Source organism: Schistocerca nitens, chromosome 3, assembly GCF_023898315.1.
Source record: "Schistocerca nitens isolate TAMUIC-IGC-003100 chromosome 3, iqSchNite1.1, whole genome shotgun sequence".
Lineage (NCBI taxonomy): Eukaryota > Metazoa > Arthropoda > Insecta > Orthoptera > Acrididae > Schistocerca > Schistocerca nitens.
Window position 1 is genome coordinate 509,159,403 of NC_064616.1, and position 24,235 is coordinate 509,183,637.

The window sequence follows — 24,235 nt, forward strand, 5'->3', positions numbered from 1 at the left end:
ACAACCACATCATGAACGAGGTACGATATGGCAAGGAAATATATATATATATATATATATATATATATATATATATATATATAATGACAAGCTGTCAGTCCAAAACTCATCTATGTACATCACACTGTTGATATACAAAATTGAGTAACTGAAATTAAGGAGAGTGAAACCCAAAAACCAGTGCTTAATTTCTAAAATTTTAGGTGTCTGATCGCACCTGTTCAACAATACAATTCCCCCTCCCCCTCCCCCTTACCCTCAATCATAAAAATTACAATTTTCGATATTTGTTAACTTTTGTTAGAACTTACAATGAGAAATATTTTACAAAATATTGTAAATTTCTGGTTTTAAACAATTTCTTATACTCAGAACAATGAAACCAGAAGATTTCATGTAAACATCACTTGCTACCGCCTGCCTACGTAGCAGTGTCAGTTTTCTCCCTAATTCTGCTAGATACGTATCGGTGAAAGTCTTCGTGACTATGAAGTTCTCAACTGCTGCAAACAGTGAAGTTCAAATGTACAGTACCTCGCCCCCACGCCCCTGCCCATCACATTACGTGTGTCACCCGTTGTTACGTTTACTGGTGCCGGAGCAGTAGCAAATTGCAGTTACGTTGCGATTTTATGCACATGTAATATTTTAAATGTCCGGTGCCGACTTGTTCCAGTGAGTTCGAAAAAAATTCCTTGAGAATGGCGGAACGCTGTTCCGGCCGTAATTAACACTTGCACACACTATGGCACCAGAGTGCTGAAAAATATACGGGGGACGAGAAGAGGAGAAGAAACCCTGAATTTGCAGAACGTTCATCTGTTATGATGCTGATTATCAAATTTCATGAAAGACTTTGGTGGACCGAAGGCAATTCAAAGGTGGATAAGGCCGGGAGACAAGATGTTTGTGGCCGAGGTTTTCGTAGACAAATTCTGACTACATATTGCTCACGGCTGAAATTAGGATCTCCAGAACTACTTTTTGGTTGGACGAAAAATGCATTTAACGCGGTATGCCTTGAATGTCCTATTTTTGAACACACATTTCCATAATACGGCAAATAGGCCGTCAGAGGAGGTGCCACCGCACCTGGAAACGGTGTCGGCGTTCCAGCAGAATTACTCAATGAACAGCCGCATAATGCGTTCCGATCAAAGCGAGTTCAGTATAGGGATGTAAATGAAGACCCGGAGGTATCTACTGCAACGTCCTCCTTGGCGCATTTTGGTAGCACGTCTCTTCAAGAATTTTAACAATTCTCAATAGATACGACGTTACGTGCGTTTATCATCCACCAGAAAAACTAAGGAAGCTTACATTTTGTCAGAGACGATCTTGGCCTAAGGAAACGTACGCTACTGCGGCAAGTCGTATATTGGCCAATGTCAGGTCGAGCGAGAACGCTGCGTGGAATACACGATCGACACACACACACACACACACACACACACACACACACACACACACACACACACACACACACACACACCTGGACCAACCTCCCAAATCAGCAGTAACGGAGCAGGAGCACTGAACAAGGCATCACTTTTTTTTTTTTTTTTTTTTTACGATTAGACTGTGAGACTGAAGTTTTATCCCCAGCATAATCGTTCTCGAATTGTGTTATCGAGAAAGTCAGTCAAGTCTGTACGGCAGACAATCTGATCAACAGGGATGCGTGTACTTAACTAAGCAATGCCTAGAATCCCTCGCTGGCCACCATTAAATTATAATGGGAGAAACAAGAACCTTAGTTCAATTCATTGCAGAATTTTATTCAGCTTAATGAGCGCCATTTTCGTCCAACTATAGGAGCTTTTTCGCGCACGCGCAATTCCTCTTCGTGGCCCCGACAAATTCGCTCGCCACCGTGCGAGTATCACCAGCCGCGTTTTGTAGCAGTGAGAACCACAACAACAAGAATACATCTAACGAGTTGCTTTAATGAAGTATTGTAGGAACTGCACACTTATCCGGCGGCAAGCCCGAGAAGTTTATTTACAACAGATCTGTTGGAAAACCTGGGAACTTGCTCTTTCTGAAGCTCTGTAACAGGCTGCTGACATCCACAACAGTGAATCTGATAAGTAAGCGTACCACAAGGCTATTTAAATGTTAAAATCACTTCGACTACGAAAGACCATGCAGAACGGAAACTAAGAAGTCCCTACACTGTGGTTTTGGTTTGGACAGCACACCCAACGGCAGATTTTGCCTGCCTTTCCTGAAAGTGTACTTTCACTAACATCCGGAGCTGAATACTGTCTGGGGCATTCACGTGTTTCACACGAAAGTCAGCGCCCTGCTCAATGATGTAAGTCTAAGCAGGTGATAATCAGTGACTGTACGAATTTTCTACTTCAAATATATCGGTAACTTACTTTTGAGAACTATTTCACTTGGCCCATTTTCACTCTCGTTATTTCTTTCCTGATCAGTCCTATCTTGTTACACAACCTTAATACAGAAGCTCCTTTACTGGTTCCATTTTTCCTTTGTTAATTTATACAATTTCATTTCAATTTATATTTATTTTATTATAATTTATTTTCAGACATATTTGCAAATTTGCTACAGTAAGCTTTTTATAGTCGACGATGTTCATCTGCATTATCAGTACACAGTTATTAGCAAAACGAAGGTGGTTCACCTACGTACCGTTGAACCGTGTTCTGAGTTTTCTCAGTTGAAGGATCTGATAAAATCAGATACGACTGCTGAAGATGGTTTCGGTGATGCGGAGTTTTCTCGTCCAACTTCGAATTCTGAATTTCCCCATTATGTCTATTACGTCTAATGGAAACTGTAGTACAGAAGCAGATGTTCTTCGCTGAACTAACTTCTTTATAAAGGGTTGTTATTACAGATTTTTTTTATAACTGTCAAAAGCTTTTTCAAACTACATCAGTCTCAGATGAAGTGAAAATTCAAACAGACTGCATCATTCTGTAGTTCGTTCACGACCTTTAAGAATATTTGCTGGAACTAATCGTGTTGGACCTGTACAGTTTCAGTGACTTTGTACTGACATCTGTCATGGGCCCATAGTAAAAAGTAAGCTACCAACAATATCAGAGTACGTATTTAAGGATTTCCGGTGCAAATGCTCAATAACCTCTTTTACAGCTAGTCACTTCAATTTTGCATTCCATTAGACTCTCACTTGTGGTAGGAATCATTTTTATGTTTCGACACCTTCACCCTTTACAATGGTGTGCAGAACGGCATGTGGATCTCGAGAATAACAATTGCGATAAAACTAACACGCTACAATTCTTCACTAGTGCATCTACTGCCCTGTGTGTCTTTCGCCTTCAAGGCATCCGTAGAAGATTCTACAAGACTAGGCGATTCTCCCGAGCTGCTCACGCGAATGCACGAGATTCTTCAGGCGTTGGAGGTGGCTTGCAGTTCACCCCAGCGACGTGAAAATAATATAACGAAATATGATACGGACGTATCAGATGCCGAAAAAACGAAAATCTCAGTAAGTAAGAAAAATGATAAATGATAAATTTACTTAACACAATTTATTTGATTGACACATTAGGTGTCGCACTAATCCTGTGCTTTTTCTTAAGAAACACAAATCAGGAGGATCTCAAAGTGTAAGATGTCTCATAACGCTGCTCGAGAGCCTAGAAAGGCTGGTTAAGATTCCAACGGAACTTCTCCAAAATAGTATATATTAAACACTGCCCCTCTTCTCCTACAAATCGAAGCGGCTGTATCCAGCTCTTTTTTTTATATATATAGTGCGAATACACACCTCCCAAGAACCATCAGTTTCTCTAATATTGTATTGCTCAACCTAAGTAACTGCCCGTCTGGTATGATTTAATGATTTCTTCCGAACACACCGGCCCAACAGCCTACTTAACAGTGAATCATTCTTAGCTCGCTACCGTGTCACCAGAGACGTAGTTCAGAAGAACACAAACAGAAAATTCGCCATTTCAGACAAAGAGGATGATCAGTCTCAAACATGAGTGCAAACCGGTAATTAATGTGGCATGAAAAATTTAACACAAACTTTACTAACTGTACATTACCTCACTTCTACACTATATTAGAACAATTTTTTTATTTTACATACATCTTAGTTTTAAAAAGAAGAGATGGAGTTAGTTTCTTCCATTTCCTTTTTTACGATCTTCATGTTACTGAGCTGAAATCAGATTTCACGGAAATTTGTATTAGAGCAGCCATATACTTTCTCTGCTCGGACGAAGGTCCTGAATTGAACACTTTTGACATAAATACGTCACAATGACTTCACTGAACTTCAGACGAACTTACGGTTAGAGAGAAATACAACTTCCGTTGCCTATTCCGTACTTCCTTCTAACGCCACGCCGGGTAGCCGTGCGGTCTAGCGGGCGCCTTGCCGCGGTTCACGCTGCTGACCGTCGGAGGTTCGAGTCCTCCCTCGGGCGTGTGCTGCGTGTTTTGTCCTTAGCGTAAGTTAGTTTCAGTTACACTACGTAGTGTGTAAGCCCAGGGACCTATGAGACGCAGCAGTTTGGTCCCAATGGAGCTTGCCACAAATTTCCACATTTTCTTCTAACCATCAGCAATAAAAAAAAATTTTGAATCATTGTAACGCATTTAGCAAAACAGTTCCTTTTTGTTTATCTACCGCGTAGTATACACACTACACGGCCACGTAATTGACAGTATAGGTAACAAAAACAGCAAGTAAAACTTGTAAGGGAAAATCTGAATTCTTTTTCGGGTACTTGAAACTTAATATTAAATCGTTAAAGCCACCCAGCGTCACTGGTTAATAAACAACGAAAGTCGTTCTATTAGTACTGATAATTAGCACTCGTTCATAGTTTGTACTCTACATTAAAATTCCACATTTAGCATTTATAATTAATAATTAAAATCGTGGTCGTTGACACGACTTCACCGACTAGAAAGCTGATGAAGCTCTTTACTTTCAGGCAAAGCTCTTTATAATTTTCCAGGTTTTCGTCAAGGACTGTTAGGGGAAGCGCTTAATTTAACGTTTTCATGGGTATACTTCCCCTGTGGAATGCGTAACTAACCACTAGCTGTCACAAGGGGCTGACTCGCCAGTGTAAAAGGAGGCGGGGAGTATCTTCTTGTAAGTAGAAAAGCAGAAACACCTGAATGGGACGGTCAGGACAGCTCAACGACTTCGAACGTGGACGACTCATTGGATGTCACTTCAATAACAAATCGATAAGACACTTCAACTACTCAATCTGCTGAAGTCGACTGTTGGTATTTTGTAAAGTTACGGTATAGTGGTTTATTTCATGGTTAGGGTGTCGTCCCTGTATTACGCATAAGAAAACGCTAAATGCGAAAGTTTATGAACACATTTTACAGGCCCGAATACAGTAGAGGAACAGTTCGGAGACGATGACTGTATCAGCAGGACAATGCACACTGTCATAAAGGAGCATCTGCGAGGCAATGGTTTGTGGGCAGTAGCACACCTGAAATGGGCTGGTGTGCCCAGAGTCCCGACCTTAGTCCAATGGCAGACTTTTGTGTAGAGTTAGAACGTCGACTTCACTCCAAACCTCAGCGTCCAGTACAGCTATATTCTCTCTTTAGGAAGAACGGGGTGCCGTTCCTGCACACACATTCAAACAGCTCATTGAAAGGATCCCCGGCAGAGCACAAGAAAGGATGTTACATTCCATATTAGTGTCCAAATAGTTTTCGTCGGATAGTGTAACTAAAAGAGACGCTATGCCTCTAGTCAACGCTTTCAAACTTTTTGCTTCAGAACTTTGAGGAACGAGCTGTTAAAGCAGCTGAACATTTTCAGCGGCTGGTGCAGTCTCAGTAATTTCTGCAACAATTCCGATTGTGCACTGCCCCTCACAATGTACACTGGATGAAGTGAGAGCCAAAAACAGAAGAGATCGAGGAAGAAATGCGTTCTCATCACCAGTAATTATCAAAAGCACTTGGTCCAGGCAATTTCCCGTAATCCCGCCATCCGCAATTAGTCGAATGAGCTATTCTTTCTGAGTAGGCACGATGCTCGTAGCGTGCGCAATGAACCTCATTAGAAGTGACACCGTTCCAACGGGAGCCACGCCCAGGTGAACACGTCCGCCCGGCACGCAGGTTCCAAATAAACCTATCATCCCTTGTGCTTTACTGCATCTTCCTTATGGTACAGGAACTTAAACACGCGAATATACCAATTCTGAGTCTATTTCCAGCCATAAAACGGGAACATTTTTTTTTTTTTTTTTTTTTTTTTTTTTTTTTTTTTGCTCAGTTCTCATTCTGACAAACCGTAATCCGAACATTATCATGTGTTTAATACGAATGAGTTCTATATAACGTTCTTTCCATGAGTTCTATATAACGTTCTTTCCGTGCCTTTTATGTAAGCCAATTATACGCATATGCTCCATAACATGCTTTGTTAATTATACAAGATGCCTTGTAGATGGTACATACCTACACTATATCCCATGAAGTAGTTGGATGTTTCCTGGCGCCGAGCCTGCAACGAACACGCTTTTGCTGTAGCTAATTCCCTGATTTGGATCTTACTTTGGAGCAATGTTTTACATGCATCAAGATTGGTGAAACCGTCTATAGCAATTTCAAAAAATGGCTCTGAGCACTATGGGACTCAACTGCTGAGGTCATTAGTCCCCTAGAACTTAGAACTAGTTAAACCTAACTAACCTAAGGACATCACAAACATCCATGCCCGAGGCAGGATTCGAACCTGCGACCGTAGCGGTCTTGCGGTTCCAAACTGCAGCGCCTTTAACCGCACGGCCACTTCGGCCGGCTTAGCAATTTCCTTAGCATTGTTACGAGAAAGGCATTTAATTAATGCAGTTAAACCGAGAGTAATGTCAGTTTCTGGAAGGGTCATCACGGTGCTAATCAGCTATAAAGACAAAGCTCAGGGAATGTACCATCTTTACCCGCACTCACTTTCCTCCATTACCAAACTGTTCATTCCGTCATGCCTCATGACAAGATGTGTGCCATCAATCTGTTCCTTCTTTTAATCAAGCTCTGCCGTATTTTTCCCCTCTCTATCCCAGATTCAGTTCACTAAGTTCCCATCAGCTATTCCATCCACTTAACTAATTTTTAGCATTCATATGTGGCACAATATATAGAAAATATCTATTCTCCTGTTGTCTGTGCTGCTTACCGTCCAAATTACACTTCCGTAGGAAGCTACATTCTGAATATACTGTGTGCCACTTAAATTTAAATTAGATGATTAATTTCTGTTTTTGGTTCAAATGGCTCTGAGCACTATGGGACTCAACTGCTGAGGTCATTAGTCCCCTAGAACTTAGAACTACTTAAACCTAACTAACCTAAGGACATCACACACATCCATGCCCGAGGAAGGATTCGAACCTGCGACCGTAGCGGTCCCGCGGTTCCAGACTGTAGCGCCTAGAACCGCTCGGCCACCCCGGCCGGCTTTCTATTTTTCAAATATGGTTTTCTTGCTGATACCAGTCCGTATTTTACGTTCCATTTATTTTTCTCATCGTCAGTTATTCTGCGGCCAAAATAATTTTACTACTTTCAGTATCATTTCCTAATTTTATCATCATTGCCTGATGTGATTTGACTACACTTTATTACCCTTGCTTTACCTCTGTTGATTTTCGTCTTACCAACTGTAGTCAAAACTCAGTCTACTCCCTTTAACTTATTTTCTAATTGCTTTCCTGTCCCTGACAAGTAGCTTGTCCTCGGCAAACCACAACTTTTATCCATCTTCCCCCTTAACTTTCATTCAGTTTCCTCTTTCGAATGCCATCTGCTTGCTCCATAAAAAGCTACAACCCGGATCCATTCGTGTAACTACTTGTTCCTTTTGATGTCCTTTGAACGCTTCGGCAGCAGCCTCGTTTCTGTATAAGTTGTAAATAGTCTTTCGCTTCCTGTATTTAATCTTGCCGCCTTCATAATTTCGAGGTCAACATTACTGTCAACATTGCCAGAAGCTTTTTCTTTATCTACGAATGCTATAAATGTAGGTTTGCTTGTAACTTATCTTGTAACCTAGGTCGTCTTGTTAGAATTGTCTCAGGTGTTACCCATGTCTCTGGAACTCAAACTGGTCTTCCTGGAGGACGACTCTTACTACTCTTTCTGTTCTGTGCGTAACAGTTCGTGTCAGTATTCTGTAACCATCGTAACTTAGTGATCTGAAAATTCTGTAATATTCGCACTTGTCAGCAGCTATCTTCATTAACCTCTTTAGAATTGAACTTATTACATAAGGAGTGATCAAGAAGTTTCCGTTTGAGGGCGTTGCTGCGGCGTATATGCAACGTAGCGCGACTTTGATGCTGATATACAGATGCCTACATGTACGCAAGGGACTACTGTGGCACACACTTCTTTCAGACGTGCATGCGGTAAATGCAGAAACGTGAACTATGGCATGTTATTACCGAATGCGCCCAAACTGTACCAGTGTGCTGCTACTCTTTTCTTGGCTGCCGAAGGGCAAACACCGGTTCACATCCATCTGAGAATGAAGAATGTGTATGGACCAGCATGTCCGCCAGAAACCACCCCTGTGGAATGTTGCGCCGAGTTCCGTGCTGGTCGCGACTCGACACGATATGCCGGTCGATCTGGGAGCTCAGCCTAATCCATTAGGACAACTCAAGTGAAACACACACTAGCATCCGCACGGTAGTCCTGATCTCCCGCCACGCACTTACCACGCCTTCGGTCCCTTAACGAAAACCTCTAAGTGTCCGTTATTCCTGTCAGACGATGTGCAGCAGGCTGCTCACGTAGTAGGTATCTTAAAACTGGTGCGTCTGTGGGATGATTACCTCGATGCTCACGGCTAGTTTGCCTGATTGACATACCCATTCTAGACTGTACGATCTTCGAACGAGAACTTCTTGGTCGCCACTGATACTTTTCCTTCAGTCTGAAGGTATTTCGTATGTCTGGTGTATCTACCTACAATGCAGGACACTCCTGTTCTAGTTCACCAAACAATTTTAATAATTCTGAGGGTATGTCGTCTATTCCAGGTTTCCTGTTTCGACTTATGTGTTTGGTGTTTGGTCAACGTCGTCTTGATAGTATTACAATACTATCTTTTTCCTCTTCCCTTCACGTAGTACCATCACGGTTCTTTATATAGACGGTAAATGGGCTGGGGTTGTTCTGGCACAAAGTGCACTGCAGCCAGATTTTCCCCCTGTGACATTATCGATGACGTTAAGTGGTTTTGCCAGATTACGGTCAGTTTACCTACGTATAAAGTGGCACGAAGTTCGACAGCCAAGACTACATCGTCATGATGATGGAAGTAGGGCACTTGTGCTATGTATAGAATACAAGACGGTTGACCTGGAATAAGAGTACAGCCTGCATTGTTGCCAGATTTCACGCGTAGTACTCAAATCGGTCGTGAGAGGTACTTTGGAACATTTCAAACAATACTTCCCTATTATGTATTGTTCGGTTTTATCTCTGATCCAGTTACGTAGCAGAAGATGGCAATACTTTTAAGTACCAAAAGCGAATGGCTACTGCCCCTGGACCCTCTGCTGTCCAGATTTCAAGCATCAGTCTATCTTCATTAAACATGGCGCTACCAGGCGAAGCGTTGGGAAGCTGGCGGAATGAGAGCTACGTCTCCTGTACCAGAACGGCTGTTCTTAGAGTGGCATTAATTCACAGGTCTTTGTGAATACATTCCTGATTATATTTACTCTTTCATTAAATCTGAAGTAAATGTGGGAAAGGTGACGAATTTACTCTGCGCTGCCAGCAGCGAAAAGGTAATTTAGCGTGCCCTTAAATGATTAAACGGCACATGAAATATTTCATCTGTGGGAGGTAATTTCCTTGTTTCATTTGGGATTTCACAAATCCTTGTAAGAACATTCTTCGTAACAGCAGCATTATATGTAGAATATATATTCATGCAGGCCAGCGTTTTTCCGCACGACAAGCATGCAGTGCTAGCGTTTGAAATGAAACGATTATTGAAAACCATGTCATGTTTAATATTTATTAATTAAGAATGTGTACAGCGAACATTGGTAATTTCTAGACTTCTATACACGAAAACCTGAGAGTTTTTTTTTTAGCTTAACAGTGCTTCCCGCGTTAGAACCTGTTCGAGAAAGGAGTTCTGCGAGGGCCTGTCTAATTACACCAGCAGTCGCTGCAGCGTTCATATGAGCCGACAGCCAGCCTTTCATTCTCAGAGGTCTAGTTTTTGCAACCATTTGCCGACCTGTTGCCACACCTTCGCTTCGAGGCATCACTGTGCAATTACAGTCTACTGTAAGCTTAGGCTGTTATTTAGATTCAACGTTTCCTTGTCATTGTCCAATTAATTTAAGAAAGAATAACTTCATGCACAATGTCTACAAAGGAGGCCTCCATATCATGCCAGCATAAAGAATCCTTTTCTTCTATAGCTGATTAGTACAACTCCTTCACTCAACGGGATGCATGCTACGAAAATTATAGCTCCATAATGATGACCCTCCCTCCCTCCCTCCCCATACATACATAGCATGTCCGAAGAACGTTAGTACTGGACTTCAAGCTTTGCCGCAAACTCACTCTAAACAACAAGAGATTTTAGACATTTTTTCAGTATACATCACGGCTCGCTGATGTTCACATGCTAAAAAAAACCACGCTTTGCCCACATGTCACCCTTCTCTGTAAGTCCAACAATGAATTTCTTTGCTAACTTACACGGACAGGTGACCATTTAACTAACACAAGCCGCCGTGTCTACGTCACATCGTCATTACAGTTTTAATAGAGTCCGCATCTACACTGGTTAAATGTGTATTTTATTTCGTAGCGACAGTGAGAGGACAGGAGTAATGCAAGTGAATGTTTTATACGGGCATTACCTACGGACGTTTACAACAAAAAAGTCAGGTAAGAAACTAATATACAGCGAGAGCTCATAGAGTCGTTATTACGTCAGACTGAAGGATTCAGTAAGATAGCTAGCATGGCCACATTTAAGGAACCATCCCAGCAATCAACAAATTATTTACGAAGACCGCTGGAAACCTAAGTAAGGAACGCCGGGCAGATATTTAAACTGCTTCCCACGAATACGAATGCTGCCTCTAACGCATTGTGTCACGACACTTACATTCTTTTCGCTGCTGCCTTGAGTAGTAGGAAATTTTGATGCCACTTAAAATACGGGCTGATGATGAATGTCATTTACTTATGACAGTTGCTTACTCGTCACTCAAAAGCGTCGGAAAGTAGTGTCAAACAGGCTAGTTTTGTAAGGAACGGGAGGGGGTGGGTTGGGGGGGGGGGGAGGAGAGAGAATAAACGCTTTTTCTCAGTACTATACGCAATAATCAAGTGCACATGAAGACTGTGAAAAAAATATCACTATAAAAGCCTTAAACGAAGAAATATAAAGATTTAACATTTGCTGGTTATGTCTCTGAACTTAGTGATGTTTACTTTAGACTGCTGTAAGCCAGACACACTGAGAATGTCGACACTTTCATCTCTAACATGTGCTGCCAAACTTTGTATTACGTGTAGATGTGAGCAAAAAATTATATTCGAAGTGGAATTATGATTTCGCTAACAAATCTAAGTTTTACTTAGAGAGAGAGAGAGAGAGAGAGAGAGAGAGAGAGAGAGAGAGAGAGAGTCAGTCATTGAGGCCGAGTTGGTATTTGGATGAATATAAGCAACTCTCATTGCTAAAATAAACATGCCGGGATCCAACTGTTGCTATAGTACTTGACTATTTCAAGAACATTAACGTCCGCCTCGGTAGCTGCGCAGATTGCTAATAGAAGGGGGCCTCGAGTTAGATTCCCAGACTGGATAGAGATTTTCTCCGCTCGGGGACTGGGTATCGTGTCCTTACGTTCGTATCGTCAAATACGACATTCCACTATTGAGATAGTTGTATGGGCACGTCCCGAACGCCAATAATCAGTGGGCGATTTGCAGGGGGGGGGGGGGGATGGGGGGGGGGATTTCCCCCCTCTGCATCAGACCATCCCCCCCTCTGGTTTTAGTTTATTCATCCCAACCTGGGATGTTTATTTCCCACGCACTGGAGTAAAACTTCACATATAACAAATTTGTGGAGCCGAACACTGAAAGTTTTTAGTACAGTCTTACTATTAATACTATTAATATATTTGCTTATTAATTTTGAAAAAGTGTTATGTAGCAGGTAAGCATTTCAAAACATTTAGAACTAAACGACAAGACGACGCACGCCACATTTCCGTAGCATGCCACAATGTTGCAAGACGTCGCCCCAGCGTAAACGACGCTTTAGAGCCCAGGTCTGTATTATATGGCGGATGTGTTGCGTACGAAACTAAAACCTGCAATCAGATCCAAACGTCGTGGAAAACTGAAAAGGTGTCATCCTGCAGCGAGATAACGCTCGCCCACATTCTCCCAAACGGACAGCTGACGCAATAAAGGAGTTTAGATTCGAGGTGCTGGAACATCCACCATACAGTCCAGACCTGGCTGCAAGCGATTTTCACATGTTTGGACCCTTAACGGAAGCACTACAGGGAAGATTAGAAAGTGATGACGTCATTGCTGCGGTGCAAAATTGGTTACAGATGCAACCGATAAACGTATTTTCTGATGAAATAAAAACAAACTTGTAAATCGTCAGGAAAACTGCATTGAAGTCCAGGGAGGTTACGTAGAAAAATAACGCATGTTTCAGTTTTCTATCATCAGAATATGTACAGCTTTTCACAAATGTGCCTTTACTTTTTGAATTCCCCTCGTATACCTGTATGTAGATGATTCTGTAATTAAGCTTTACCTATAATGTACTTTTAAAGATATAACAAGGGATGGCTTTTCTGATAGTGCTTACGGGTGAATAGTGAGTTTCGTCATTCACATCTATTTATAAATAACTGTCTAACCATAGGTAACGCCATCGTCCGAGCTAGTAACACATATAATTATACTAACCCCTAAGACATCCATCACCACCCCCCCCCCCCTCACTGGCAAAAGCACAAATCGAACACTGCCAATAATAATAATAATAATATATATAAAACAGTCCCATGTAAAAGTTACTATCATGTACGTACTGTCTTGAAGTAATGCATTTGTGAGGGGAAAACCAGAATGAATGAACTTAAGCTGAAGAGTGAAATTTAATGTGATGGGACTTCAACCATCACACCTGTGGCAAGTTGCTTCCTTGCTGTCTTAAAAACATGACGTAACGTTCACTAAATTTTAAGTATTTTGTTGTTTAAGCGTTTCGGAGGCTTTATTCCATTATTGGGCATAAGTTACGGTGTTTACCATAACTACGTTGCTCCTGGAGAACCAACTGTGTCAAATTATTAAGAATGTCTTAAGATCATTGCTGACTGCCGAATGATTTTGGTAGATTTGGAAGGAGAAAATTGTTGAAACTGATGTGATGTGACAACAGTCTTATGCATCTTCATAAGAATGACGTATTTAAAAAGTCAACTAAACTCATTTCTCGTTTACGTAGAAATCATATAGAACAGTATAAAAAAATATCCGTTGATACTGTAATCCAGTTACCTGCGTAGGCGCAGATACGTCACGTGGCATGTTCCCAGAAACTGATCAGGCTATTCCCTATCACAGAGAAAGAGAAAAGTTTAACTTTGCTCCTATATTCGAACTCCTGATAAAATTCCGAATATTCTGGTACTCAACTCAGACTGATCAGTTGATTAACAAGTAGCAAAGTTTAATTACTATTACAATATTACAATACTGAATTAATTTTTCCAGGCCAGCAAACACCGCCGATGTCTTGTCTACATAGAAGACAAACGGCTGAAGGGGGCGGGGTAATTTTGAAATTTCCAGTTCAATTAGTACAGAAAACGACACTTCCTGGCTGATTAAAACTGTGTTCCGAGCCAAGACTCGAACTCGGGACATTTTCCTTTCGCGGACAAGTGCTCTACCATCTGAGCTCCCCAAGCACGTATCACGACCTTGTCCTCAATGCTTTGTTTCCAGAAAACGCACAAGTGCCGAAGTCCAGCAAAGTTCCCCGGCCGCTATTTTACATTTAAATTAAAGCCATGCAGTGGCGGAGGCATGGCAGTTACATCTTTAGAATTCGCGGTGAACACATGTCACCACTTTGGCGTCATAGGACGGAGGCGTTCCGCCAGATCGAGGCTGCGGAAACTGTTCCGCCTCCAACCCCTGTTATGCTGGCTACAGGAAACTAGTTTTTAACCCCGGACACACACGACAGAGCCGTCGGAGGTTACAAATAGCGCGGAGATCCTCTCTGCCCCCCCATTCTGTTCCATCTTCTGAACCAGTCTACATCGCGAGTCATTATGCGGCAGTTGTCACCATTTTATTGCAAATGATGTCTTCCATCACTTTTGGAGGAACCTTGTGTTTAGTCATCCTCACCTGTCCATGTTTTGCGTTAAGAGAGCGCGCAGAAATTACGGTGAATGCAACTTTGCTATCGTGACATCTGCACCGCAAGACACCTGCACTGCCAATCCACATGCAGTAACGTGGTAAGCTTTACCTATCCACCACTTTTTCTGCAGTAATATTCGTTACCCATGACTGGCTTGTTTCATTGTCGCTTTTGAAGTTGATTTAAGTTCTGCCTTCTTTAGGTACTGGGCTTTAGGCTCTGTTAGTGTAACTATTTATGGAACTATTTGTACTCGTGGCTTACTATACTGCAAGTCAACTGTTCGCCAAGAGGCCATTATTTGTGAGCGCTACCTTAAGGAAGACTTGTGACAGGGTTATCCCGTATTTGTGTGTTTAAATCGTATATTCAGAGATCATTACCAGAATGTACTGACTTTCATAGGTCTGCAGCTTCCCTGCTGTCACTTCGCGTAATTCTTTACTAGACGACAATACACCTGTGGTATAAATAAACGTCTGACACCTTTGACAGATGATCAGCTGGTAAATGGTCTTTTAGCAAACAATGCCAGAATCATCGAAAGCTTCTAACTCATCAGCGTAATAACAGAAAGTACAATATTTAGCATTATTATATTGCTTTGGGAGAGCCAGCCCTGACGAAACTCTACCATCTGGTAAGCAAGATGTATGAAACAGGCGAAATACCCTCAGACTTCAAGAAGAATATAATAATTCCAATTCCAAAGAAAGCAGGTGTTGACAGATGTGAGAATTACCGGACAATCAGTTTAATAAGCCACAGCTGCAAAATACTAACACGAATTCTTTACAGACGAATGGAAAAACTAGTAGAAGCCGACCTCGGGGAAGATCAGTTTGGATTCCGTAGAAATACTGGAACACGTGAGGCAATACTGACCTTACGACTTATCTTAGAAGAAAGATTAAGGAAAGGCAAACCTACGTTTCTAGCATTTGTAGACTTAGAGAAAGCTTTTGACAATGTTGACTGGAATACTCTCTTTCAAATTCTAAAGGTGGCAGGGGTAAAAGACAGGGAGCGAAAGGCTATTTACAATTTGTACAGAAACCAGATGGCAGTTATAAGAGTCGAGGGGCATGAAAGGGAAGCAGTGGTAGGGAAGGGAGTAAGACAGGGTTGTAGCCTCTCCCCGATGTTATTTAATCTGTATATTGAGCAAGCAGTAAAGGAAACTAAAGAAAAATTCGGAGTAGGTATTAAAATCCAGGTTGGATTAATAGAAGAGATAGACATGATCCAGCGAAAAGCAGCGCGATTCGTCATGGGGACATTTAGTCAGCGCGAGAGCGTTACGGAGATGCTGAACAAGCTCCAGTGGCGGACACTTCAAGAAAGGCGTTACGCAATACGGAGAGGTTTATTATCGAAATTACGAGAGAGCACATTCCGGGAAGAGATGGGCAACATATTACTACCGCCCACATATATCTCGCGTAATGATCACAACGAAAAGATCCGAGAAATTAGAGCAAATACGGAGACTTACAAGCAGTCGTTCTTCCCACGCACAATTCGTGAATGGAACAGGGAAGGGGGGATCAGATAGTGGTACAATAAGTACCCTCCGCCACACACCGTAAGGTGGCTCGCGGAGTATAGATGTAGATGTAGATGTAGATGAGAAGAAATAAAAACTTTGAGGTTCGCCGATGACATTGTAATTCTGTCAGAGACAGCAAAGGACTTGGAAGAGCAGTTGAACGGAATGGACAGTGTCTTGAAAGGAGGGTATAAGATGAACATCAACAAAAGCAAAACGAGGATAATGGAATGTAGTCGAATTAAGTCGGGTGATGTTGAAGGTATTAGATTAGGAAATGAGACACTTAAAGTAGTAAAGGAGTTTTGCTATTTGGGGAGCAAAATAACTGATGATGGTCGAAGTAGAGAGGATATAAAATGCAGACTGGCAATGGCAAGGAAAGCGTTTCTGAAGAAGAGAAATTTGTTAACATCGAGTATAGATTTAAGTGTCAGGAAGTCGTTTATGAAAGTATTTGTATGGAGTGTAGCCATGTATGGAAGTGAAACATGGACGATAAATAGTTTGGACAAGAAGAGAATAGAAGCTTTCGAAATGTGGTGCTACAGAAGAATGCTGAAGATTAGATGGGTAGCCGGCCGAAGTGGTCGTGCGGTTAAAGGCGCTGCAGTCTGGAACCGCAAGACCGCTACGGTCGCAGGTTCGAATCCTGCCTCGGGCATGGATGTTTGTGATGTCCTTAGGTTAGTTAGGTTTAACTAGTTCTAAGTTCTAGGGGACTAATGACCTCAGCAGTTGAGTCCCATAGTGCTCAGAGCCATTTGAACCATTAGATGGGTAGATCACATAACTAATGAGGAGGTACTGAATAGGATTGGGGAGAAGAGGAATTTGCGGCACAACTTGACCAGAAGAAGGGATCGGTTGGTAGGACATGTTCTGAGGCATCAAGGGATCACCAATTTAGTATTGGAGGGCAGCGTGGAGGGTAAAAATCGTAGGGGGAGACCAAGAGATGCATACACTAAGCAGATTCAGAAGGATGTAGGTTGCAGTAGGTACTGGGAGATGAAGAAGCTTGCACAGGATAGAGTAGCACGGAGAGCTGCATCAAACCAGTCTCAGGACTGAAGACCACAACAACAACAACAACATATATTGCAACAGACATCGTAAGACGGAAAAGCCAGGAGACGCTAAATATCATCACTGGTGAACTGCGTAAACAGTAAATGTGTTCAGCTGAAATCCAAAGAACTACGGAATGAAGATCCTGCAGGTAGGCCTTATCAGTTACAAAGTAGTTCTTACTAACGCATCAAAATCATAATGCAATCGATGCGACGTACTTAGATATTTCAACATCGTCGGTTCCCAGTAGTAACTGATGCAAACAAATTAACTCCTCTGATTATGGGACAATGCCACTGGAACGCGTACATAAAAAGATATTCATGCCAGAGGCAGGATTCGAACCTGCGACTTTAGCAGCAGCGCGGTTCCGGACTGAAGCGCCTAGAACCGCTCTACCACAAAGGCCGGCTTAGTAACTGGTTACGTTGTGGTTTTTATCTATAATTAACAGAAGTAGAGGTAAATGACATTGAACTTCCGTTTCCACTGAACACACAATGTAGAACATTAAATACTGAAGTGTAAATACTAGAAAAAATGTTGCATACTACCACCTACAAAACGTCAACCCACGCGGGATGACGTGATTTTTCGTTCGACCTGGAACGACAACACCGCCTTGCGACTGCATACTATGACGACACGCAGACACGTCCTGGTCGCGCTACCCGTGACGAATGGGAGGCAAAGCCAGATGTGAGCTTTGTTTGGCAACGGTGTACGGCCTTGGTGGGCGAAGGCGATCACGTTCGTCGTCCTCTGGAGTCTAGTAACGCCCGGGATATCCTACCGCGGTCTCACATCTTACACGCCGCCAGACCGCCTTCCAAATAAACCAGAGCAATAACGGTTGTCTGCTAGCTGCAGCAGCTGAGACACCGCTGAGCGGTTCAAGGCCGGCGCAAGACCAGGCCAACGTACGGCTTCTTGCCAGGTTCCGCCAACACACACACACACACACACACACACACACACACACACACACACTGGTTATAATTAGACTTCAGCTTTCGCTAAGTGAGCCAGTGTACACGAAGAACTATTTGCCGTATGGGTATCCATACGAGAGACTGTGCGCTGCAGGATTTGCATTGTTAATGGTGTTGGTGTCATGAATTGCCATTAGGTGTTGGTATTGGTACGGCGACGTTGGGTTGAAACGCAAGCGTCAGTGTTCATTACAATTGCAGACAGTCAATATGACTCTGGGCAAAATGAGCAGAGCTTTACTCGTAAACCTGTTTTATAAAAAAGCAATAGTGCTCCTGCTCGTCCTGAGTATCGACGCATTAAGGAAATACGGAGAAGTCTTCTTTCCGCACTGGGGTTGAAGAACATGATTCGGAACTTCGAATTAACTGGCGATTTGGAAATTGCTCCTGGGAGATGTCGCCACAAACTGTTGGGTTACTGTTGCCATGGCTAGAATGCTGGACGCTATGTGCCATCTTCAGTCAGTGCACGAGCTGTACCAAGACAGCTGAACATTCCATGGTCCACCGTTCGAGAAGTGCTTCGAACAACTGTGAAATGACATGTAGTAGGGTTCGAAGCTGTCGTGAATGCAGATGGTCATTCTTGTGAGCAACGTTTGCAACTTTGAACATAAACATGGACCACAGTTGAACATTACCCTCATGTGGAAATTAAAGTGCTTCTTTCCGTGGCTTATTCGGTAGCTCTCTTCCGCGTGTTCTTACACGTATTTCCACATAGTTTCATTGTCCTCCGATCATTCGCTTTTCATGGAGGCCCCTATTACGTAGAGAAAGTTTAATTACAATCAACCTGTATTATTGAGCGAGTGAAGGTTTGTTGAAACTGTGTTTTACTTTCCATTACAAGAATGACCGTAGCTGGGAGGGCGCTATTTAAAGGAAAACATCCCACGTATTCGTTATAAGAAGCCTTAGGACCTACTTAGATAGGAAGGATAAAAGTCGTACACGACTCCCTCAGGGAAAAGGTGACTGCTATAGAGACAGCCTCTGCTACGTAACTAGGAACTCTGCAGGATAAGGCGCTCTTCCTTGTAAAAGAAAGCTGCATTTTATTGAAGTGAGGTGTGTCCGAGCCGCTTACGCAAAACCAGCGAGGTCATCATATGTGAGGGATTCTTATAGTACAGACTTTACCTTCAACACCATTTTCGAGATCATCACGTGTAATTTATATGGTAACTGTTAATATATAATAAAAAGAAGCGACATAGTTTGTTGTCCAGTCGGCAATAGTGTAAGTTTCGGAGAAGGACGGAGCGAACAATATGATAGACGTATTTCGTGAAGGCCGGCTGCATTCATCTCAAATGATTTCGAAAAACTACAGAAAATTCGATGCGGAGTAATCTGACGTCGATTCGAGGAACTTTTGTCCCTCCAGGTAAGTGATCTGCGTGAGAGAGACAATCCTCATTTCACACCGCCAATTCGTCATAAGTGAATGATTAAATACGATACAAGTGAGTACCACAATCCACTGCCGACTGTAATGGTTGTAAGCTACAGTTCAGTATCTGCGTAAACAGTTAACAATACAGCGAATTAACGCAGAGCTCTGTATGTCTCAAAGAAACAGCTTTGATCTATGTTGATACATTTCTTAAGCTAAAATAACTTCATTTAATACTCACTAGAACATCGTTTTGAACTACTTATTTCACGTGCTGTTATTTTCCATTAGACCGCTTGGTTTCAAACACTTCACTGCATTAGTCTATGAATTTTGCGTATTTCTTCCTATGGAAGAGATACTTTGCTATTATTTCCTTTAAATGATAGAGAGTGCAATATACTATTGAAGCATTTCTTGTCAGAATTATCTTAAATACCATTTACCAACACCTAACATACGACCAGGCTTCCGCCTTCAAAGAACGTTACTGGAAACAACATAACCATTGGCAGCCTCATCGAAGGCCAACGGGAATGAATTATTAACTGAAGATGCTATCTTGGCTCTGTAATAAAATTCACTTTAGTCGCTCATTTAACAAGTGAAACTAAAGAATGGCAATCTATTTCTTCCAAAACAAGGTGACAGACCATCTGTAAGAAGTTCTTTCCCGTTAACAATGATTTATTCACATAATTACATAGTTTCGGAGTGATTTGAGACAAAGAGAATGTATAAAGTCTTGGAAACTGCGAATAGTTTCTAATCAGGAAATTCGACCATCGTGTTGCTGATCTTAAGACAATGGGATGAGAGAGAGAGATAGAGAGAGATGTATCTGACGTTGACCTATGTAACTTGAGCTTTTGAATTCTCTAAAAAGTACAAAAAAGAATGAAAGAATGATACTTCACTTCCAAACTCCTGTCTTTCACGAGTGTCCTGACATGGTCCTGGTGCATGTCAACGCTGCGTGAATACTAACGCAATGGAAAAAGAGCACATCAGCTACGCACGTCTGTCACGTCTGTCACGTCTAACGTACTTTAGAACTTTAATACTGCGCAAGACTGAGCACCAAATGAAGTACATTCATTATGGGTACTGTACGTTTCTAGTAATAATGAATGGCACAGTCCGATGTGTGTGTGCACAAGGTGACTTCTCATTAGTTTATTACAATTTCAAACTGTGAACTTAAAATGACTGGGGCCGCTACATTCTACGTTCAACTTCTGAAAGAAGAAAACGGTTCTGTAACCACCGTGATGGAGACTACTGGAACATCATGATCAAATTTATTCATGCCACGCCTGGATCCATTAAATGCTGCTTTGCTTCAATAATAAATGCTCTCGTTGCTCTTCTGTGATTCATAGACATCCGCTGGATGGGTAGGGAAATGAAACATACAGGCGGCAGGCTGGAATTTGAACACGATGAAATGCCACCGAGTGAACAGTGGTGACACTTCCAACTTCGCGTGACGACACTGGTCACGTTTTGCGACTACAAGATGACTAGCAATGGACTCGAAAATTCAGGGTGATTTTGTTAAATTGGGACGAACACTAGAAAACTATACCTGAGAGTTAAAGAAGCAAGAACTTCACATTGACGTGCGTTCGGAAATGCGTTGCCAGGGGCTACGCCCACTTGAAAGCGGAGATGGGAGATCTTTGACAGTGACCTCGATATCAGCACCAGCCAGGTGGTCCGCCTGCTTGAGCTAAGTCAAGACGATAGTGTGGAACATTCTCCATAACTGCCACTGTTTTATAACGAAGGCCGTGTTACCAGCGGACTTGTCTCCGCGCCCAGTGTTTTTCTTCGTATGGGTCGCCACGGTCCTAGGATTTCTGACATCCATCGTACTCACGGAGGCGGCTACCTTTACAAGGGGCGGTATCGTCAGCAGTCACAAACCGACTTTTGGGTTATTGAGAATTTCTAAGGTATAGTGGCAACGAACATCAGCGCCGGTTCAGCCTCGATGTGTGGGCGGGGATTATCGGCATCCCATTACGTGACTAGTCATCTTCAAACAACGCCTCAGGAGTGCGGCATATCTGCACTTCTAGCGGGTGGCTGTACATGCCTACTAGAAGACGCGTCTTCGGTAGTACGAAGGGTAATGCGGATACCACATGACGGGGCTCAAGCTAACTGCCCTCTTGGGCGCGGAACTAAAATACGGCACAGAGAGAACATTCCCACTTCCTGGCCTTCTCATGTGTGCTTTCATTCATTGAAACATACACTGTTAAAGATAGTTTTCCTCTATCTTTTAAGTGTTTGTACCTCCTCGGATGGCATTTCAGGCTCTATGTCACTTGTTTCCTCATTCTCTGAGGGATCGTTTCCTGCAGTTTTTCTTCATCTAGCAAAACCACCTTGAGTAAGTATTTGAAGATCCATCCAACATAGCGGTCCTCTAACAGAGCTGTAAAAGAACCTGAAGCAGACGTTTTAGGTTTAGTTCAATTTTTCTGCCTGTAAATACCGTATTTATTGGCCGAAGCTACTGCTTTGTGTCAAATGTGGTCGCTAAGTGAACGAATTTAACTCTGAAAAGTCCTCAGTGGGATTACTGAACAGAGTTCAGTTTATTCCTGAATGGTGACCTCAATCTCACTATGTAAGGCACTTCTCACCACAGCCCAAGTCTTCAGAAATTACTTCGGAGAACAGATCTGCATCTTCACAGTTTATTATTTCGGAGAATATGAATATTTATGTTTACAAGCTGCATGGCGATGTGTTACAGACCTTTTTCACGATAGTACGAGATCCATATGCAGCCAACTCAACAGCACAAATGTATTTATAAGTGCGGAGAATTATAACAACTCTCAAATATTGTAGCCAGTTCATTCAATAAAACATCAGGTGGATACACCGTTCTAAAACAAACATCTTGGTATCTGTACGAAAGTGCAGTTCGTCTAGTACGGAAAACAAACTGCGAAACGATTCTGAAAAGATGTAATTATGTATACTTTACATCCATAATAATTTCAAATAGTATCATCAAAGCAGACCTGCCTTACCCGTATTGCAATTGGTAACTTATCATATGATAAGTGAACGAACGACCTGCACCGGATGTATTAGTACATTTTCAACACACAAACCTTTTTTGCACCTCAAATCACCATGTTATGAATGTTGCAGGATACCCTGTACCGCTGCTAGTCAAGTACGCATTCCTTCCTGGGATTCCCATTTGAGCGAAGAGTATTTCCAAATACTTGTGTGTTCATCGAATCTACCGGTAATCTAACAGGACGCCTCTGAATTGCTTTAACTTATTTCTTTAATCCAACCTGATGGGCATTACGTTCTACCAATACTCAAGAATGGGTCACACGAAGGTTCTGTAAGACTTCTCCTTTGCAGGTGAGTTACACTTTCCTACAATTCTCCAAATAAACCAAAGTCTACTATTCGCCTTCCCTACTACCGACCTTACGATCTTGTTCCAATTCATTTTGCTTTGCAGCGTTCCGTTGACCCTGGGTATTTAATAGCTGTGGCTGTGTTAAGCAGCACACCACTAATACTGCGCTCTTCCGAATTACCTTGCTTTTCTGTACCTTGAGAGCAAGCTGCCATTTATCACACCAATAGATATTCTGTTGAACTCGTCCTTTATCTTTCCATGGTCAGTTAACGCCAACGCTTTCTTATGTTCAGTACAGCGTAATCTGCGAACATTCGTCGATTACTGCTCACCCTATAGGTCAGATCATTTACGGATAGAGAGAACAAAAACGTTCCTATCACACTTCCCTGGGCCATTCTGGACAACACCCACGTTTCTAATAAACACTCGCCGTGGAGGACACCGTACTGGGTGTTATTAATTGAGAAGTGTTCGAGTAACAAATATGAGAACCCTTTCTGTATGCTCGGACCTACGTCAGTATTATGCAGTGGGGCACTGTCAAACGCTTTCCGGAAATGTAAGTACATGGAATCTACTTCTTGCCCTTCACTGGTGCGAGAAAGGTGAAATTGAGTTTCGTACGAGCGATGCTTTCTAAATGAGTGTTGATTTTTGGATATAAGTTTTTCTACCGCCAGACACGCTCAAGAATTCTGTAGCGGAGTGCTGTTGCTACCAGTAGTAACAGCTAATTTCGCCTCAACCCTTCAAGCATTAACTTACAGATGGCTCCAGTCGAACCCGGCCTAATACATGTTTCAGTAACTGTTTCGTTGTAAAAAGAACTTTACTTACTAAATTGAGTTTTTTGAAGTAACGCTGGGGCTCGAATGTCACTAAAGGCACGAACTTATTCCCAGTGACCTGCGTGCCATGGAAAATATTACTGTGAACACAACGTGTTTTTTCCAACATCAGGGTTTCATCCGATTTAGTGAACGGCGCATTAAGTCAACTATGCCGTGTTACATATTAATTGTCAGCAGTGTAGACTGCCGTCGCTACCTACCTCGTATGGTGATAGTGGTCCACCGAGAGGTCATAGTTTCAGCACAAGATTTTTGAGGAGCGACGTAAACTAACGATTTAGTCACCCAGAGTGGGACGCTCCGTAATTTGTTTACATGATTAATCGATATTGTACAATCTATGAATGTATATAGACAAAGTTCATCAAATCCTCCCAGGTTAACATGTTTACTAGTTTTTTCCGTAAAACACTCGTTTTGGAGACAATTCTTTTTACAATAATTACGTTTTGAATCTGGGCCGTGCATATACTTCAAGTTTACCCGTGAAACAACTGAGA

The 24,235-nt window shown here is 42.3% G+C and overlaps 1 protein-coding gene across 3 annotated transcripts in view; it reads right to left on the bottom strand.

Moving 5' to 3' along the window:
• The window catches only part of LOC126248433 (beta-1,4-glucuronyltransferase 1), a 323,883-nt gene that overhangs the window by 99,837 nt on the left and 199,811 nt on the right, over positions 1 to 24,235 (bottom strand). The gene's annotated exons all lie outside the window — the stretch shown is intronic.